This window comes from Phascolarctos cinereus, unplaced genomic scaffold (genome assembly GCF_003287225.1).
Source record: "Phascolarctos cinereus isolate Bilbo 61053 unplaced genomic scaffold, phaCin_HiC Scaffold_2;HRSCAF=192, whole genome shotgun sequence".
Classification (NCBI taxonomy): Eukaryota; Metazoa; Chordata; class Mammalia; order Diprotodontia; family Phascolarctidae; genus Phascolarctos; species Phascolarctos cinereus.
The window spans coordinates 254839222-254859776 of NW_027555625.1; the positions used below are offsets into that span (position 1 = coordinate 254839222).

Genomic DNA, 20555 nt, shown 5'->3' on the forward strand with positions numbered 1-20555 from the left:
AACAAATCTATAAATCACACTAGTTCAAATCCTAATGGGGAAATCCAGGAAAAAGTCACAGTGAGTCATTTTTCCAACCCAGGACAGCATAAGGAGACAGACAGAGAGGGCAGGGGACAAACTTCTCTGAACTCTACTTTCATCACTGGCCACAAAAGCAGAAGGCCTGGAGTGGTTCTGTTATATCGTGATGATTGATGTTTTTAAAAAGAATGGAGGAGGATTCTGGGAAGATGGAAGAGTGGATCAAAAAACTTTCAGCTCTCCAAATTTCCTTCACAAAAAAAAGGCAGAACGTTGCCTCAGAGCAGCAGAAATAAGCACAGGGTAAAGCAGTTATCCTCCCAAGATAATTTGACAAGACCCCAGGAAAGACCTGACAAGCTCCAGGGGCAGAGATTTTGCCAGAGCGCAGTGCAAACACCTCCAGGCTGACTCTGCAGAATCAACAAACAACAAGCCCTGGGGGAAGCTGGGCTGAGAGGCAGCCTCAACCTTAAGAACTTTCATCTCCTGGACAGTGTGGAGATCTGACCACTGAGGAGTAGAAGACTGAAGGACCTTCTACTGTGGGGGGACACCAAGCACAGCTGTGCTGACCAGACACGTCCCAGGCTGTGGCTACAGGGAGAAGGGGCTAGCACACACATCTGGTGAGTGCAGTAGCAGGGAGGTGGGGACCCTGCTGGCTGTAGGCACTTGCAGGAGAGCAGAGTCCCTGGTTTCAGTTCCGAGGCAGAGACGACAGCTGTAGTTTGCAGCCACCAGAGGGACCCCAGGGAGCAAGATCATGTGCAGGACAGTGTGGCTGGGGACCCTGGCTGTGCCTTATGAGTAGAGAGGAGAGCCCAAAGTTGAGCCCCAAGACAGACCTCAGAAAATTACAGTAAGAAGGACCTGAGGTTAGGGGCATCGTTTCCCATACCTTGAGACTACAACTTGATTACACCAATAGCTGCTAGAAACAAAATAAAACAATAAATAAATAAATAAAAAGGAGTAATGAAAAGGAGAAAGAACCCAACCATAGTTACTACAGGGATAGAGAAGATCTGGGTTCATATTCAGAGAAAGATAATGGAGCTAAAAAAGTCACTTCTTTTGCAATGAGAAACACCAAATGGTCTGAAGCACAAAAAGAGTTCTTGGAAGAACTTAAAAAGGACTTTAACAATCCAGTCAGAGATAAAGGAAGAATTAGGAAGAAAAAAAAAAAGAGCAATCTAAGAATATAAAAAAAATTATGTCAAGCAACTGAAAATGGAGAATCAAAAATGTTAGGAAGAAAATAATTCCTTGAAAACTAGAATTGGGCAAGGGAAAGCTAATGGCATTCTAAGACACCAAGAAATCACAAAACAAAATCAAAAGAATGAAAAAATAGAAGAGATAGTGAAATATCTCATCAGAAAAACAATCGATCTGGAGAACAGATTGAGGAGAAACAATATAAGAATAGTTGAACTACCTGAAAATTATGATTAGAAAAAAGAATCTTGATACAATGTTATAAAGTTATTGAGGAAAATTGCCTTGAAGTTCTAGAACAAGAAAGCAAAGTAAAAATAGAAAAAAATCCACCTATCACCACCTGAAAGAGATCCCAGGAAGAAAATTTACAGGAATATCATAGCCAAGTTTCAAAGCTCCCAGGTTAAGGAGAAAATATTGGAAGCAACAAGAAAATAAAAATTTAAATATCATGGAGCTACAAATAAGGATTACACAAGAACTAGCAGCTACTACACTGAAGGACCATAGGTCTTAGAATACTATATTCTGTAGAACGAAAGACCTTGGATTACAACCCAAGGTAACTTACCCAGCAAAATTGAGTATAATCCTGAATAAAAAAAAAATGTACATTTAACAGACTCAAAGACTTTCAGGTTTTTGTGACAAAAACCCCAAAACTTAAAAGAAAATTCGACCTTTAATATCTAGGAGAAATATAAAGTAAACATTAAAGACCAATTATAAGGGACTCAATAAGGTCAAATTATTTACTTTGTATATGTGAAAATATTAACAGTACTCTTATGATTGTCAATATTATTTGGGTAGTTTGAAAGAAAGGCATGAGCTGAGTATGATGAGGTGATTTTAAAAAAATAAAACTGTAAGAAGAGATAATAAGGAGTAATTATCTCATACAAATGAAGCAGAAAAGGAAAAACTGATAGAGAAAAAGTCAGTAGGGAGGAGAGCAAGTAATGCTGGAACATTACTCTTCTCAGGAATGGGTTAAAGAGGGAACAACATATTTACCTAGAACGGTATAAAAGTCTTCTAAATTCAGAAAAGAAATAAGACGGCAAGGGGATGGAGTAAGGGGAGACGATAAGAGAGGAACTCTTAAGAGGGGTGCGTAGATTAAGGAATAGGAAGGCAAGGTGGTGGGTAGAAGTAAAGCAGAGGAGTAAGGAGGGATAGGGTAAATAGGGTGAGAAGGATAGTGAGGAAAAATAGGAAAGAGGAAAATACACAACAAGTAATTGTAGCTTAGAATGTAAATGGGACAAATTTACCCATAAAATGGAAATGGACAGCAGATTAAAAATCTGAATTCAACAATATGGTGCTTTTAGGAAACATTATAAAAATGAGAGATATACACAAAGATAAAATAAAGGGCAGGAGTAGAATTCAGAGTTTTGTTTCATCTTTCTGATGGTTCCTCCTATTGGTTTTAATTTTTACTTATAACTTCACTAATGTGAAAATATGTTTAATAGGAATGTAAATGTAAAGCCTATATCAGATTGTGCACCGTCTTGGGGGGGGTGGGGGGGAGGGAGGGGGAGAAAAATTTTTAACTCAAAAGCATATGGAAATGATTGTTCATAAATCAAAATAAATTAATAAAATTTTTTAAAAAAATAAAGTAAAAAGTACAAAGCAGAGAACAAAAGAAAACCAACAAGAAAAAAAGAAAAGCTGGGCAGCTTTGAAAACAATGTGTAGTATTTATTATATAGATTTTCTTGAATTAAAATTTATTGTTTTATATTGAATCCTCTCTTATGGTCTGCTGTGTACATGGCAATGGTTTTTTTCCCCCCATTTTGTATTAATTTAAAAATAAACAAAACAAAAAGAAAGGAAAGGGAGGCAAAGAAAAATACATCGGGGAAGGAAAAGGAGAGGAAGACCAGGGAAAATTATCTCACATAACTGAGTCTTACAAGAAGTCTACACAAACAAGGAGAGTGTATGGGGTTTACAGGGAAGACTAGCACCTCTGGTTTGAGGGCTTGCCAAGCCACCTGACAGTAAACTCCCACCTGTGACTCCAAGAAGCTGTAGCATGTGGCAAAACTGTCTTCACAGATGGGCTAAACCAGGTTGAGGGTCACTGACAGGCCTTAAGTTAGTTAGGGGGATGTCTACCCCAAGCATAAGAAGAATTCCCCCTGGTGCAATTGGACAGATGAGAATAGCCATGAAAATAGCTGAAGCAGGCACTGTAGAGTGCTTAGAGCTTGATCAGACATCGAAGATGCCAAGGGCCATTGACAGTCATCCTGACTTTTTGTCTTGTTACTGGACTTCAATGACTCTGGAAAAGAAAGGGGGCTGACAACTGTGCAACTCTGTCTTACTTAAATACAATTCATGTGCAAGTCAAGACATTACCCTGTGATGTCACTGATCATCTTTGAGAATGAAGGATGAACAACAAACAAGGAAGAAAGGGTCACTTGAATCTCATTTTCATCTGAATTGGTCTAAGAAGGAAAGAATACATATACAGTTGAGCACATAAATACATTTCACTCAGTGAGGAAAGAGATGGGAAAGAGAAGGGGAAAATTAGAGTAAGGTTAGATTAAAAGACTTGGGCAGCTAGGTGGCACAGTGGATAGAGTGCCAGGCCTGGCATCAGGAAGACTCACCTTGTTTTATATTTTTTATATTTAATTATTATATTTAATATTAAATAATAATATTAAATAATTAAATTGAATTAAAAATTAAATAAAAAACAAATCTGGCCTAAGACACTAGCTGTGTGACCCTTGCAAGTCACTTAACCCTGTTTGCCTCAGCTCCCTCATCTGTAAAAATGGAGAACGAGTTGGCAAACCACTTCAGTATCTTTGCTAAGAAAACCCCAAATGGGGTCATGAAGTTGGACATGACTGAAAAACGACTGAAGGACAACAAAGATTAAAGAAGGGATTAGGCTTAAGGAAAACAAACACTAAATAAGGATGTACAAAAATATTCATAGCTCTTTTTGCAAAGGAAAAGAACTGGAAACTGAAAGGGTACCCATCAACTGGGGAATGGCTAAACAAGTTGGTTATATAAATGTGATGAAATACTATTGCGCTTTAAGAAATGATGAAGAGAATGGTTTGAGAGAAACCTTATAAGATTAGATGAACTGATGCAGAACATGGCAAGCAGAATCAGGAAAACAATTCATATAATGACAATACTGTAAAGACAAACAATTTTGAAAGACTTAGGGAGAATCATGATAAAACATGCTACCTACCTCCTTCTAGAGAAGTAAAAAGACTCAGAGTACAGAATGAGATTTTTTTTACATTCTGGACATGGCCAATGCAGAAATTTGTTTTGTTGATTATACATTTGTTAACAGGGTTGTTTTTTTTCTTTTTCTTCCAGGGGCTTGGGGGGCAGGGGTGGGGTGGGGGTGGGAGAGAAAAAAGCAAATTTTTGCTGATTTAAAACATGCAATTTGATTTTTTAAAATTTTAATCACTCCATACAGGGTTTTATACATAGTAAGTGCATTTATTCATTATAATATTAGCATAACCCAACCACGAACACTAAATATTTATCACTCTAATTACCTGTTTCCCTTTATTTCCATAAAGATAATTTTATAGCTGAATCCATGTAAGTTCTAAAGATGTCTTGGTAGATTCACACTCAGATATTTTGTAGTTATTTTGAATGAATTTCTTTTTCTATCTACTCTTTCTGGGATTTTTTAAATTAATATACAGAAAGGCTGATGATTTCTGTGAAATTATTTTTTACATCCTTTTATTTTCACTGTGGCAAGTCCTCAAAGTAATGGGAGTACCAGATCATCTTACTTGTCTCCTGAGGAACCTGTTAATGCAGGCAACAGTTAGAAGAACCAAACGTGGGACAACTGATTGGTTTAAGACTGGTAAAAGAGTATGTAATCACCTTATTTATTTAACTTAAATGCAGAGTACATCATATGAAATGCCAGGCTGGATGAATCAAAAGCCAGAATTAAGGTTAGTGGGGGAAAATGTCAACAATTTCAGATAAGCAGACAATACTGTTCTGATGGTAGAAAGTAAAGAAGGATTAGAAACATCTTGATGAGGTTGAAAGAGGAAAGTGTAAATGCTAGCTTTAAGTTTAAACATCAAAAAAACTAAGATCTTGGCAAATAGAGGGAGAAGAAATGGAAGCAGTGTCAGATTTTATATTCTTGGGCTCAAAGATCAGTGCAGATGGCAAATGCAGTAATGAAATTAAAAAATGCTTGCTATTTGGAAGGAAAGTTATGGCAAATCTAGACAACATACTAAAAAGCAGACACATCACCTTGCCAATCAAGGTCTGTATAGTCAAAAGCTATGGTTTTTCCAGGAGCAATTTCTGGCTTGAGAGTTGGACTAGCAGAATCAACTATTTTGAATTTTCATACTGGAAAAAACTTTTGAGGGTCCCTTGGACAGTAATCAGATCAAATCAGTCAACACTTTAAAAAATTAATTCAGACTGTTCACTGGAAGGTCAAATAACGAACCTGAAATGTAAATACTTTGGCCACTTAATGAAAAGATGGGACTCACTGGAAAGACTCTGATGTTGGAAAAGATTGAAGGCAAAAGGAAAAGGGTTCAGCAGAGGATGAGATGGATAGATTGTGTCATGGAAACAACAAATGTGAACTTGGACAGACTATGAGAAATAGTAGAGGACAGAAGGGCCTGGTGTGCTATGGTCCATGAGGTCACAAAGAGTCAGATATAACTAAAAGACTGAAAAAACAACAACTTTCTTGAAGTTAAGAGTTTTGATTATTTTTTCACTGAACCTCTTAGATAATCTAAATCACAGGTTCTTAACCTGGAGTCTATGAACTTGTTTTTTTAAAATATCTGGATAACTATTTTAATATAAGTGATTTCTTTTGTAATACTGTGTATTACATTTTATGCATTTAAAAACATCATTCTGAGAAAAATAGGGAAATGACACTATGAGTCATCGATATTATTCAATATTGTTTTAGGCCATTTTAAATAACTAGACAATATAAAATATCTGAGAGTGTATCTGCCAAAACAGACACAGGAACTATATGAACATAAACATAAAACATTTTAGACAAATAAACTCAGATTTAAATAATTCAAATAATATTTACTGTTCATGAGTAGATAAAGCCAATATAATTTAAAAAATGATAATTTTACCTAACTAACCTATTTACTGAATGTCATCTCAATTAATTACTAAAACATTATTTTACTGAATTAGAAAAAATAATTACAAAATTCATTTGAAAGAACAAAAGGTCAAGAATCTCAAAGAAACTAAGGAAAAAACGTAAAGGAAAGAGATTTAGCAGCATCAAGCCTTAAACTATATTAAAAGACGAGAGCATTGTTGAAATGTAAAATGGATAATTTTGATTATTTTAAATTAAAATTTTCTTGTATAAATACAACCAACGTAGCCAAGAACAGAAGGAAAGCAGAAAATTGAAGGAAAAAACTTTTACAGACAATCTCTCAGATAGGATATGACTGTGTTGGAATACTGCTGTAATATAAAAAATGAAGAGCTGTTTTATTTAGAAAAACATAGAAAGACTTTGACCTATGAAGAAAGAAATGACAAATATGCATAGCACAGTTTTACGTATATGTATATGTGTGTACATGTGCATGTGTATATGTTTATATATCAACATTTAATTGAAGCCTTCTCTAGGGTAGGGGATAGGAGGAGAAAAAAAAATAAAGTAAAATGCACAGCAGAGAACAAAAGAAAACCTAGAAGAAAGCAAAGAAAAGCTGGGTAGCTTTGAAAACAATGTATAGTATTTATTACATACACTTTCTTAAAATGGAAATGTATCATTTTATATTGAATCCTCTTTTATGTTCTGCTGTGTACGTGGAAATGCTATTTTTTTTCCTTTTCTCATTTTGTATTTAAGTTTAAAATGAATAAAAAATTTATATACACACATATACATACACAAAACAAACACTATTCTGGGGCATCCATAGACTTCACCAGCTGCCAAAAGAATCCATGACACAAAAAAGGTTAATAACCACTGTTTTAAATAAACTTATATCACCCACAAATAGAAATAATTTTGCCTATAATTTGCTTATGCTTATTCCCTCAACTTCCTTTTCTTATTACTAAAGCTACCATTTCTAGAATTACATCAAATAAGAGCGATAATAACAATAATTCTTGCTTGATCTCTGATTTTACTGGAAAGATGGTTCTTCATTACAAATAATGTTGGATCCTGGATTAAAATAAATACTATTTATCAATTAAAGAAATTTCTATTTGTTTATGTGCTTTGTAGCATTTTTAACATAGATGACTGCTGTTACATAAGGGCTTTTCTCTTTACTTTTACTTTTTACTTTTCTCTTTAATTATGTGATATGGGGGGGACAGGGAAGGAAAGGGCCGTTTTCCAAAAGCTGAATCATCCCTACATTTCTAGTACAAATCCAATCTAATCACAGTGAATTTTTAAAAATATATCGCTGTTGAGGCAGCTAGGTGGCACAGTGGATAAGAGCACCAGCCCTGAAGTCAAGAGGCCCTGAGTTCAAATCCGCCTCAGACCAAATACTTGACACTTAACTAGCTGTGTGACCCTCGGCAAGTCACTTAACCCAGTTGCTTAAAAAAAAAAAAATATATATATATATATATATATACACACACACACACACACACACACACATACATATATATACACACAGATAGATATAGATATATAGATATAGCTATTCATAGATATATAGATATATATTACTGTAGTGTTTTGCTAATCATTTTATTCAATATTTTGTACCAATATTCATTAGTGATCAGTTTGTAGTTTTTCCTTTTCAGCTTTACCTCTCCCAAATTTAGCTATCAGAACTTTATTTATCTCATAGGAATTTGATAAGGTGCCTTTATCTTTATTTTTGCAAAAAATATGTGCAACATAGAGGTTAAGTGTTCTTTAAATGTTTGAAAGAATTAATCTGCAAGTCTATCTTGGCTCTTTCTTGAGGCTTATTTATGGCTTTAATTTAAGGCTTGTTCAATTTGTTTCTGAGACTGGAGTGTTTACAGTTTCTATTTTCTGTTATGATGTTTTACATTTTTATAAATATTCATTCATTTTATTTGTTTTCATTATGGTTGGCATATCATTCAGTTTCTGTCTGTTTTTCCCACCATTCTGCCATAAGCATTTTAAAAGCAGAAGGTGCTACAAGGACTGACGACCATTTTGTATTGTCTGTTTGTTTTACAGGTTGCCATATTCTCTTGACATTGCATTAACAGCCTGCAGACTCCACTGGTACCCAGGAACTGTGTAGTGAACTAGAGGAAGGCCCCCAACTTGCTGGGTGGACCCCATGTGACAGATTTACAGGTGGACAGAGACAAGAGTTGTATAGAATGACCCAGAATGGACTGGTCAAGATCTGGATAGCTGAGAATTTCCACATCAATGAGATCACTGATCCATCAAAGTAAGTCACTATATATAATGTTTTCCTGATTCTGCTTTCTTTCTTTTGTGTCAGTTCCTATAAATTTTACTATTTCTCTCTAAATTTCCTACATTCTTCATTTATTATAGCAAAATGAAATTCTATTATATTTACATGTAACATTTTGTTTTGCCATTTTCCCTCTGATGAACACCCATGCTGTTTCTAGATTTTTGCTATCACAAAAAGTGTTCTTATGAGTATTTTAATATATTATATTTGGGATTTTTTTTTACCTCCTTGGGGTTGTATGCCTGGTAGAGGGATTACTGGGACAAAACATAGGAAGTTTAATAAACTTTCTCTTGTAATTCCAAGTGATTTTCTAGAATAGATGGGCCAATCTATAGCTCTACCAGTAGTGAATTACTCTTCCTGTCTTCCAATAGTCCTGCCAAAACTGATTAGTTCCATCTTTCATCAACTTTTCCAATTTGATAGGTGTGATACAACTCCTCAGAGTTGCTTTAATTTACATTTCTCTTATTACTTATTTGAAACATTTTTTTCATATAGTTATTAACGGTTTATAGTTCTTTTGAAAACTATTTCTTCATAGCTATTTGGAAATTGATTTTAGTCATATATTTATATAGTTCATTTCCTAGATATCATAGATATTATCTGAGTTATTTGATAGAAAAAGTTTTCCCATTCAAGTTTTTCTTCTTAGTCTAAGTGCACTGATTTTGTTCATACAAAACCTTTTTAATATGTAGTCAAAATTACTTTGTCTTTGTGATCTTCTGTCCTTTAATTACCTCTGTCCATTGTTTGATTTTGAAATCTCTTCTTAAATGTCATTTGAAAGAAAATGCCTTCTGTTTGCCTATGGTTTTTTTTCCCCATGATTTGACCTTTTATATTTAGATTGTTTATCTACATGGAGTTTACTATGTTATAGGGTATAAAAGTGGCTTATCTGAAACAATTTTCTGCCAGACTTCTTTCCAGTTTCCCCGGTAATCCTGTCAAACAGAAGCTTCTAGAGAGTTCTTTAGTTTATCACAAACTGAGTTGTGTCCATTTGCTTCTGAATATTGTTTATCTAGTCTGTTCCAATGATTTGCTTTTCTACTTTTTAACTAGTACCAAATAATTTTGATGACTACCAACTTTCAAGTTATATTATAAATCAGTAATGCTTTCCAATAAGGTATGGGTATGAAACAAGGATGTCCATTATCACCACTGTTATTTAATATGGTACTAGAAACATTAGCTTTAGCAATAAGAGAAGAAAAAGAAATTGAAGGAATTAGAATAGATAAAGAAAAAACAAAGCTATCACTCTTTGTAGATGATATGATGGTATACTTAGAGAATCCTAGAGAATCAAGTGAAAAACTATTTGAAATAATAAACAACTTTAGCAAAGTTGCAGGATATGAAATAAACCCACATAAATCACTGGCATTTCTATATATTACTGACAAATCCCAACAACAAATGGTAGAAAGAGAAATTCCAGTTAAAGTAACTATAGACATCATAAAATATTTGGGAGTCTACCTGCCAAAACAAACCCAGGAACTATACGAACACAATTACAAAACACTTTTCACACAAATAAAGTCAGATCTAAATAATTGGAAAAACACCAGTTGCTCATGGGTAGGTCAAGCTAATATAATAAAAATGACAATTCTACCTAAATTAATTTAATTATTACTTTACTTATTTACATACCAATCAAATTACCAAAAAATTATTTTGTAGAGCTAGAAAAAATAATAATAAAATTCACCTGGAAGAACAAAAGGTCCAGAATAGCAAGGCAGTTAATGAAAAGAAATACAAGGAAAGGTGGCCTAGCCATACCAGATCTTAAATTGTATTATAAAGCAGCAATCATCAAAACTACTTGATACTGGCTAAGAAACAGTGGTGGATCAGTGCAATAGGTTAGGCACACAAGACATAATAGTCAATGACTAAAGTAATCTACTGTTTGATAAACCCGAAGACTCAAGCTGCTGGGATAAAAACTATCTGACAAAAACTGCTGGGAAAACTGTACGGCAGAAACTAGGCATAGACCAACATCTTACACTGTATACCAAAATAAAATCAAAATGGGTACATGATTTAGATATAAAGGCTGATACAATAAGCAAACTGAAAGAGCAAGGAATAGTTTACTTGTCACATTTATGCAGAACAAAAGAATTTATAATCAAACAAGAATATTATGAAATGCAAAAATGGGTAATTCTGATTACATTAAATTGAAAAGTTTTTGCACAAACAAAGCCAATGCAACCAAGATTAGAAGGGGAAGCAGAAAACTGGGAAAGAATTTTTATAACCAGTATCTCTGATAAGGGCCTCATTTCTAAAATATATAGAGAACTAAGTCACATTTGTAAGAATACAAGTCATTCCCCAATTGATAAATGGTCAAAGGATATAAACAGGCAGTTTTCAGAGGAAGAAATTAAAGCTATCTATAGTCATATGAAAAAATGCTCTAAATCACTATTGATTAGAGAAGTGCAAATCAAAACGACTCTGAGGTACCACATCACACCTATCAGATTGGCCAACATGACAAAACAAGAAAATGATAAATGTTGGAGAAGATGTGGGAAAATTGGAATACTAATGCATTGTTGGTGGAGTTGTGAAATGATCCAACCACTCTGGAGAGCAATTTGGAACTATGCCCAAAGGGCTATAAAAATGTGCATACCCTTTGACCCAGCAATAGCATTTCTAAGGCCATGTCCCAAAGAGATCATACAAATGGGAAAAGGACCCACATCTACAAAAATACTGATAGCAGCTCTTTCTGTGGTGGCAAAGAATTGGAAATTGAGAGGATGCCCATCAACTGGATGGATGGGGAATGGCTGAACAAGTTGTGGTATATGAATGTAATGGAATACTATTGTGCCATAAGAAATGATGAGCAGGTAGACTTCAGAAAAACCTGGAAAGACTTGTATGGACTGATGCTGAGTGAAGTGAGCAGAACCAGGAGAATGTTGTACACAGTAACAGCCACCCTATGCAATGACTAACTTTATCAGACTTAGCTCTTCTCAGCAATGCAAGGATCCAAGACAACTCCAAAGGACTTATGATGGAAAACGCTGTCCACATCCAGAAAAAGAACTATGGAGTCTGAAAGCAGACTGAAGCACATTATTTGATCTCTTTTTTTTTTGTTTCTTCTTGTGATTTTTCCCATTGGTTCTAATTCTTCTTTACAACATGACTAATGTGAAAATAGGTTCAATACAAATGTATATGCAGAGCCTATGTCAGATTGCATGCCACCCTGGGGTAGGGGAAGGGGAGACAATTTGGAACTCAAAATCTCATAGAAGTGGATGTTAAAAACTAAAAATAAATAATTTTTTTTAAAAACGATGGATACATAATAGGGGAATTGAGGCTATGTAAAAAACAAAAGCTATCAATAAAATTTTCTTTAAAAGGAAAAATAAATAAATCAATAATGCTAGGAAACTTTTGTTCCTTCAAATGAATTTTCATTTTTGTCTTGCTCTATAAAGTAACATATGATTGATATAGTGCAAAACTGATAAATTAATTTAAATAGTAGTTATCATTTTTATCACATTGGCGTAACCCATCAATAACCAGTGAGTGTTTCTCCAATTATTTAAGTCTTCCCCTATGGCTACAACGGGTGTTTTGTTCTTGTACTTACATAAATCTTGTATAAATAAAATGTCTTCGGAGTCGATTTCTAGATATTTCATGCAATTTGTCATTACTTTGAATGAAATCATACTTAACTCCTCCTTCCCCCTCAACTTCTACATCCAATCAGTTGTCGTCTTATAGATTCTGCCTCCACAATATCTTAAAACTCTTCAGGGGTTCACTACTGCCTCTAGAATAAAATACAAGTTCCTCAGCCTCACATTTAAAGAACTCCAAAATCTAGCTTCTACTCACTTTTTCAAATTACTTCCCTTCATGTCCTCTACTTCCTAGACAAACTGGCTTGCTAGCAATTTTCTGACTTCAGCATGCCATCTCTCCAGCTATTTGGCTTTACACCCAAGTGAAACGCACTCCTTTCTCACATTCCCTCTGAGAATCCCGAGCTCTCTTCAAGGATCAGCTCAGGAGCCCCCTCCTGCAGGAGGCCTTCTCTGAACATCCAATTGTTAGTGCTTGCTCCATCCTGAAATTGCTTTGTATTTGTTTATCTGTGTACATAATGTAGTACCTTAGGATAATGGAAGCTCCTTTAAGGAGGGCACTGTTTGATTTTGATCTTGTATCCCCAGAGCCTAGCAGAGTACCTTGCATGTAGTAGGTACTTAATAAACATCTGATAGATTTGAAAAGGAGACAAAAAAAAATATATGGCACACTATCAGTTTAACATTAGCCTACATATCCTACCATACTGATAATGTCTATAATTTATTTCATTATGTTAACTAACCTCTGTGGAAAGACTTTGGATTAACATAAGCCCTTTTGTAGGGAAGAGATGGTACTTAATTCTTCATAAACATTACTAGCTTTCATACATTATGTGAAAATGTAATATTCTTAAAAGGAAAATATTAATACCCCATAGAAATGTTATAGCTACACCAATAAACAATAAAGTCAAAGTTAAAATTGATACTTTGTCTCCTATTCAAATGATTATTCCAAGACAAAACAAAAATTTTAAAAGCCACAATGAAACATCTGTCTTCTCTTTATTTCCTGAGCCTTTTGCTGGTTTATTCATAACTAACTGTTATTCAAATGTGGTTATATGGGTGACAAAATTGCAAAATTACAATGATTTTAAGGTAAAAGTACAGAATAATTTCAATGCGTGACAGACAGGTGATTATAACCAATACATTTTGTCAAGCAATTGGAAATTTCCTATCATTCTCATGGTGCTGAAAATACATATTATATAACCTAGAGCTTCATTCTAGATTGCCTGATATTGTTCTCTAGTCTCTCCTCCAATCTTGTATATGAAGTAGCAGGGCTTGATAAACATGAATATTGATGTGACACACAATGAGGTTTATCCCTGAAAAACTTCATCATCTTCTCACTCACTTAAATCCTCCACTGTCATTACCACTGCTTCTGTTAACTCTTACATGGCATGGTGCCACCTAAGAGCTGAAAGGCAAGTATATTTGAGGTTCCCTTTCCCACACACAGAGTGAACCAGAGAGAATGGCGTCTGAAAATTACAAGGCCTATGTGTTCATTTGTTTTGCTTAACTATACAAGGAAGAAAACTTTCTATCAGAGAGAGTTCATGGGTAATGACAGTGATGCAGAAAAAAGAAAGAAAGAAAAAAGAAAGAAAACAGCAGTCAGACATCTTAAAAATACACATAAGAGAACAGAAGAAAGTTCAGAAAGGGAAAGAGACAAGCAGGAGAGCTTTGTTACTATCATTTTAAATGTAATGTAAATGTTAAAAAGTGGACTGCACATAACACAAGTTCACAGTTTCTTCCTTATATACTGAAATGTTCGTGTTAGTAAGTTCATTACAAAAAAGAAAAAAAGGCTTTTATAAGTCTGACAGTTAAATAATCAATCAGTCCATCAACAAACATTGTTAAGTATTTACTATGTACCAGTCAATATGTTAAATGTTAGGGATACAAAAAAAAAAAAGCAAAACCAGACCCTATCCTCAAGGAGCTTAAGTTATAAGGGGGGAAAGATAACATCTACATAAACAGGCACATATAAGATACAAACAAAGAAGATACAAAGTAACCTCACAGGGGAAGGGATTAATTTTTGGGGAAAAAGTAAAAGCCTGAAGAGCTAAGTCTTAAAGAAATCTAGGGGTTCTAAGACACAAAGTAAGCAGAGAAAGCATTCCAGGCATGAAAGAAGGGCCAGCGCAAAGGCAACGGGACAAGAGATAGAACATGGCATGTGAGGAATAGAAATAGACTAATAGGTTGAACTATAAAGTGTGTGGAGAAGAATAATATGAAAGTACAGAAAGTAGGAAAGGCCAAGTTGCAAAGGATTTTAAATACCAAACCAAAGAGTTTTTATCTGATCCTAGAGCTAATAGGGAGCCCTGGAACAAGGAGGTAATTTGTTCAAGCATACACTTCAGCAAAATCACTTTGGCAGTTATATAGAAGGTGGATAGGAGTGGGGGGAGACCGACACCACAGAGAAACCCACTGGGATGTGATCATAATAGTCCAGGCAAGTTGGAATGAAGGCCTGAACCAGGCTAGTAGTTTTGTGAGTGAAGAGAAAAAGACATAGGCAAGACATAGAGAGAAGGCAAAGGTAAGATTTAGCAAATGACTGAATATGTGAGATGAGTGAGTGAGAAGCTGAGGATGTCACCAAGGCTAAAAACCTGGGTAACCATAAGAATGGTGGTAAAGAGTAACAGGGAGGTTAGGAAGATGGGTAGGTTTGACAGAAGGGTAAGGAGCTGTGTTTTGGACATGTTGAATTTGAAGTGCCTATAGGACAAGTAGAAGGGTTAAAAAAAATGAGGAAATTCTATGCATTAGTTTGACAAGTGATACTTCTCATATTCTAGATAGAATGAGAAGGAGAGTGGCTTCTAGTTTACATACATGAACAACAATACAGAAGACTACACATTTTCCCTGGTCCCCACAACCTCAAAAAAAAAAGGGGGAGGGCACATGCCAGATATGTAAAACAATTTCAGCTGAATCCACAAGACATAAGATAAGAACCCTGTCAAGACAAATGTCTTATGCAGAAATATTAAATGCACCTTTTCAGATCATGATGCCATAAAAATTCTATGTAATAAAGGGACATGGAAAGATAGACTAAAAATAATTGGAAACTAAATAATCTAATCCTAAAAAATGAGTGGGTCAAACAACAAATCACAGAAACAATCAATAACTTCATTCAAGAGAAATGACAATAATGAGACAACATACCAAAACTTACGGGATGCAGCAAAAGCAGTTCTTAGGGTAAGTTTTATATCTCTAAATGGCTACATAAATAAAATAGAAAAAGAGGAGATCAATGAATCAGGCACACAACTAAAAAAACTAGAAAAAGAACAAATTTAAAATCCTCAATTAAACACCAAATTAGAAATATTGAAAACTAAAGGAAAATTAGTAAAATAGAAATTAAGAAAACTATTGAACTAATAAATAAAATTAAGAGCTGGTTTTATGAAAAAACCAACAAAATACATAAACTTTTGGTTAATTTAATAAAAAAAAAAAGAAAGAAGAAAACCAAATTCCTAGTATGAAGAATGAAAAAGGTGAATCTACCACCAAGGAAGAGGAAATTAAAACAATAATTAGGAACTATTTTGCCCAACTGTATGCCAACAAATTTGAAAATCTTAGTGAAATGGATACATATTTGCAAAAATATAAATTGCCCAGATTAAATGAAGAGGAAGTAAAATACTTAAATAACCCCATCTCAGAAAAAGAAATTGAACAAGCCATTGATGAACTCCCTAGGAAAAAATCTCCAGGGCCAGATGGATTTACATGTGAATACTATCAAACACTTCAAGAACAATTAATTCCAATACTATATAGACTATTTGGGAAAACAGGTGAAGAAGGAGTCTTACCAAATTCTTTTTATGATACAAATATGGTGCTGATACCTAAACCAGGAAGAGTCAAAACAGAGAAAGAAAATTATAGACCAATTTCTCTAATGAATGTAGATGCAAAAATTTTAAATAAAATATTAGCAATCTATTATTTGATAAACCCAAAGACCCCAGCTTCTGGGATAAGAACCCACTCTTTGACAAAAATTGCTGGGAAAACTGGAAAAGAGTAGGGCAGAAACTAGGTATTGATTAAATTCTCATACCATATACCAAAATAAAGTCAAAATGGGTTCATGATTTAGATATAAAGGCTGATACTACAAGCAAACTGGGAGAGCAAGGAATAGTTTACCTATCAGATCTATGGAGAACCGAAGAATTCATGACCAAACAGGAGACAGAGAACATTACGAAAAGCAAAATGGATAACTTTGATTACATTAAATTGAAAAGCTTTTGCACAAACAAAGCCAATGCAACTAAAATTAGAAGGAAGGCAGAAAATTGGGAAAGAATTTTTACAACCAGTCTCTCTGATAAGGGCCTCATTTCTAAAATATATACAGAATTAAGTCAAATTTATAAGAATACAAGTCATTCCCCAATTGATAAATGGTCAAAGGATATGAACAGGCAGTTCTCAGATAAAGAAATTAAAGCCATCTACAGTCACATGAAAAAAATGTTCTAAATCACTACTGATTAGAGGAATGCAAATCAAAACAACTCTGAGGTACCACATCACACCTATCAGATTGGCCAACACGACAAAACAAGAAAATGATAAATGTTGGAGAAGATGTGGGAAAATTGGAACACTAATGCATTGTTGGTGGAGTTGTAAAATCATCCAACCATTTTGGAGAGCAATTTGGAACTATATCCAAAGGGCTACAAAAATGTGCATACCCTTTGACCCAGCAATAGCCATTCTAGGGTTATATCTCAAAGAGATCATACAAATGGGAAAAGGACCCACATGTACAAAAATATTCATAGCAGCTCTTTTTGTGGTGGCAAAGAATTAGAAATTGAGAAGATGCCCATCAAAAAGGGAATGGCTGGTAAAGTTGGAGTTTATGAATGTAATGGAATACTATTGTGCTATAAAAAATGATGAACAGGCTGACTTCAGAAAAACCTGGAAAGACTTGTATGGTCTGATGCTGAGTGAAGTGAGCAGAACCAAGAGAACATCGTACACATTAACAGCCACATTGTGCGATGATTAATATTGATAAACTTAACCCTTCCCAGTAATACAAGGATCTAAGACATTTCCAAAGGCCTCGTGATGGAAAATGCTATCCATATCCAAAGAAAGAACTATGGAATTTGAATGCAGATCGAAGCATACTATTTGCTATTTTTTTCCTCTTCTGTTGAGTTTTGTTTCCTCTTTCTGATGGTTCTTCCCTATTGGTTCTAATTCTTACTATACAACATTACTACGTGAAAATATGTTTAATAGGAATGTATATGTATAGCCTGTATCAGATTGTGTGCTGTCTTGGGGAGGGTGGGAGGGAGGAAGGAGGAGAAAAATTTTAAACTCAAAAGCATATGGAAGTAATTGTTGATAAATCAAAATAAATTAATTTTTAAAAAAATTTTTTAAGATAAATGCCAGGGGCAGCGAGGTGGCACAGTGGATACAGCACCGGCACTGGATTCAGGAGGACCTGAGTTCAAATCCGGCCTCAGACACATAACACTTACTAGCTGTGTGACCCTGGGCAAGTCACTTAACCCCACTGCCTAACCCCCCCCCAAAAAAAGATAAATGCCTTATGAATTAATACTAGGGAATACTAAACACTTTAAACACCTACTCAGCATCCTAATCCTACTCACCTCCATGCTTCTGCCAGGGATATACAAACTGACATATCAGCCTGTGCCAAGTACCCAAAAAGGCAATCCCCTCCTGCTACAACGAATGACAGTACACCCCACCCAGCAAGTTAGACATCATTCCTTCTAATTCACATGAGGAAGAGAGGAAGAAGCATGGTACTCTGTCTGAAGCAACCTGAGGTCACGGGACTCCAAGGCTGCAGGGATTCTGTCTGGAATGCCCTCCTCCAATCCTACAAAACCTGGCAAACACTGATTCAGCCCAGCCAGAAAAGGAAAGAATAAGAACCGGAGAAGGAATTGGGCCAAGAAGCTGGGGTAAAAGGATCAGTCCTGTCCTATAGGAAGATATTTAGGTAGGGACTGAGGAGAGTGAAAACATAGATCTCCCAACAGAAAAGGCTGAGGTAGCTTTCCAGTTCAATCCCAATAAGTGATGTACCTATCATCAAAGGAGAAGGATTCAGAAAAGGAGTGATGAAGGACTATAAGGAAAAATGGCTGAAACACAAAAGATTTCAAAAGCAAAAAATTTTAATTAAAAACCTAAAGCACAGAATATAAATTAACCTGAGAAATTCTTAAAAATAGAAGGAAGAATAAATACTAAACCCTCAAACAAAACACAAAATTTTCTTAACAAATGTTATAAGACAAAGGAAAGTGAACCAATACCTGATGAAAGCCCAAGAGAAGAATCCACAGGTCTCCTCTAGAAAAACAAAACAAAACACTGCTTCAAATATAGTAACTAAATTGAATAACTCCAAAGACAAACAACAAATTCTGCAAGTCTACAGAAAAAAAAATTACTTCAAACATAAAGAAAAGGCAATTTTAGCAACAAAACACACAATAGATATCATAGAACAGAATAAAATAAAAGAGTTCAAGATGCAATCCAAAATGACAAAACTCACAAATCTGAGCCTAATCATCAACGACAAAAGATAGGCAGTCAAAAAAAGAGGCATTCCCATACCAGATTTTAAATTGTAATATAAAGCAGCAATCATCAAAACTACTGGCTAAGAAATAGAGTGGTGAATAAGTGGAGTGGGTCAGGTACACTAGACATTGTAGTCAACGACTATAGTAATCCACTATCTGATAAACCCGAACACACTAACTTCTGGGATAAGAACTCACTATTTAACAAAAACTACTGGGAAAACTGAAAAATAATATGGCAGAAATCAGACACAGACCAACATCTTACATCATATATCAAGATAAAGTCGAAACAGGTACACAATTTAGATATAAAAGCTGACAGTATAAGCAAACTAGGACAGCAAAGAATAGTTTACCTGTCAGATTAATGGAAAACAAAAGAATTTATGACTAAACAAGATACAGAGAACATTATGAAATGCAAAATTGATTACATTAAATTGAAAAGCTTTTGCACAAACAAAGCCAATGCAACCAAGATTAGAAGGGAAGCAGTAAGCTGGGAAACAATTTTATAGCCAGCGTCTCTAATAAAGGCCTCATTTCTAAAATATATAAAGAACTGAGTCAAATTTATAAGAACACAAGTTATTTCCCAATTGATAAATGGTCAAAGGATATGAACAGGCAGTTTTCAGAGGAAGAAATTAAAGCTACCTATAGTCATATGAAAAAATGCTCCAAATCACTATTAATTAGAGAAATGCAAATCAAAACGACTCTGAAATACCACATCACACCTATCAGATTGGCTAACAGGACAAAAAAGGAAAATGATAAATGTTGGAGAAGATGTGGGGAAATTGGAACACTAATGCATTGTTGGTGGAGTTGTGAAATGATCCAACCATTCTGGAGAACAATTTGGAACTATGCCCAAAGGGCTACAAAAATGTACATACCCTTTGACCCAGCAATAGCATTTCTAAGGCTGTATCCCAAAGAGAGCATATGAACGGGAAAAGGACCCACACGTACAAAAATATTTATAGCAGCTCTTTTTGTGGTGGTGAAGAACTGGAAATTGAGGGGATGCCCATCAATTGAAGAATGGCTGAGCAAGTTGTGGTATATGAATGTAATGGAATACTATTGTGCTATAAGAAATGATGAACAGGCTGACTTCAGAAAAACCTGGAAAGACTTATATGGTCTGATACTGAGTGAAGTGAGCAGAACCAAGAGGACTTTGTACACAACAACAGCCACGTTATGCAATGACTAAGATTGTTAAAGTGAACCCTTCTCAGCATTACGAGGATCTAAGACATCTCCAGAGGCCTCGGGATGGAAAATGCTGTCCACATCCAAAGAAAGAACTATGGAAGTTGAATCGCTATTACTTACTTTTACCTTCTGTTGAGTTTTGTTTCATCTTTCTGATGGTTCCTCCTATT

At 34.9% G+C, this 20555-nt stretch overlaps 1 protein-coding gene across 5 annotated transcripts in view; it reads right to left on the reverse strand.

The window, feature by feature from the left end:
- EXD3 (exonuclease 3'-5' domain containing 3) overlaps positions 1-20555 on the reverse strand; it is a 423178-nt gene that overhangs the window by 384268 nt on the left and 18355 nt on the right. The window contains exon 3 of one of the 5 annotated variants that reach the window (XM_020981775.2): positions 18880-18916. The exons of 3 other annotated variants lie outside the window; for them this stretch is intronic. The gene's annotated coding sequence lies outside the window, so the exon portion shown is untranslated. Of the gene's footprint in view, positions 1-15694; positions 15742-18879; positions 18917-20555 lie in introns of those variants that run through there. One more of the 5 variants, XM_078149943.1, reaches the window with a different exon arrangement.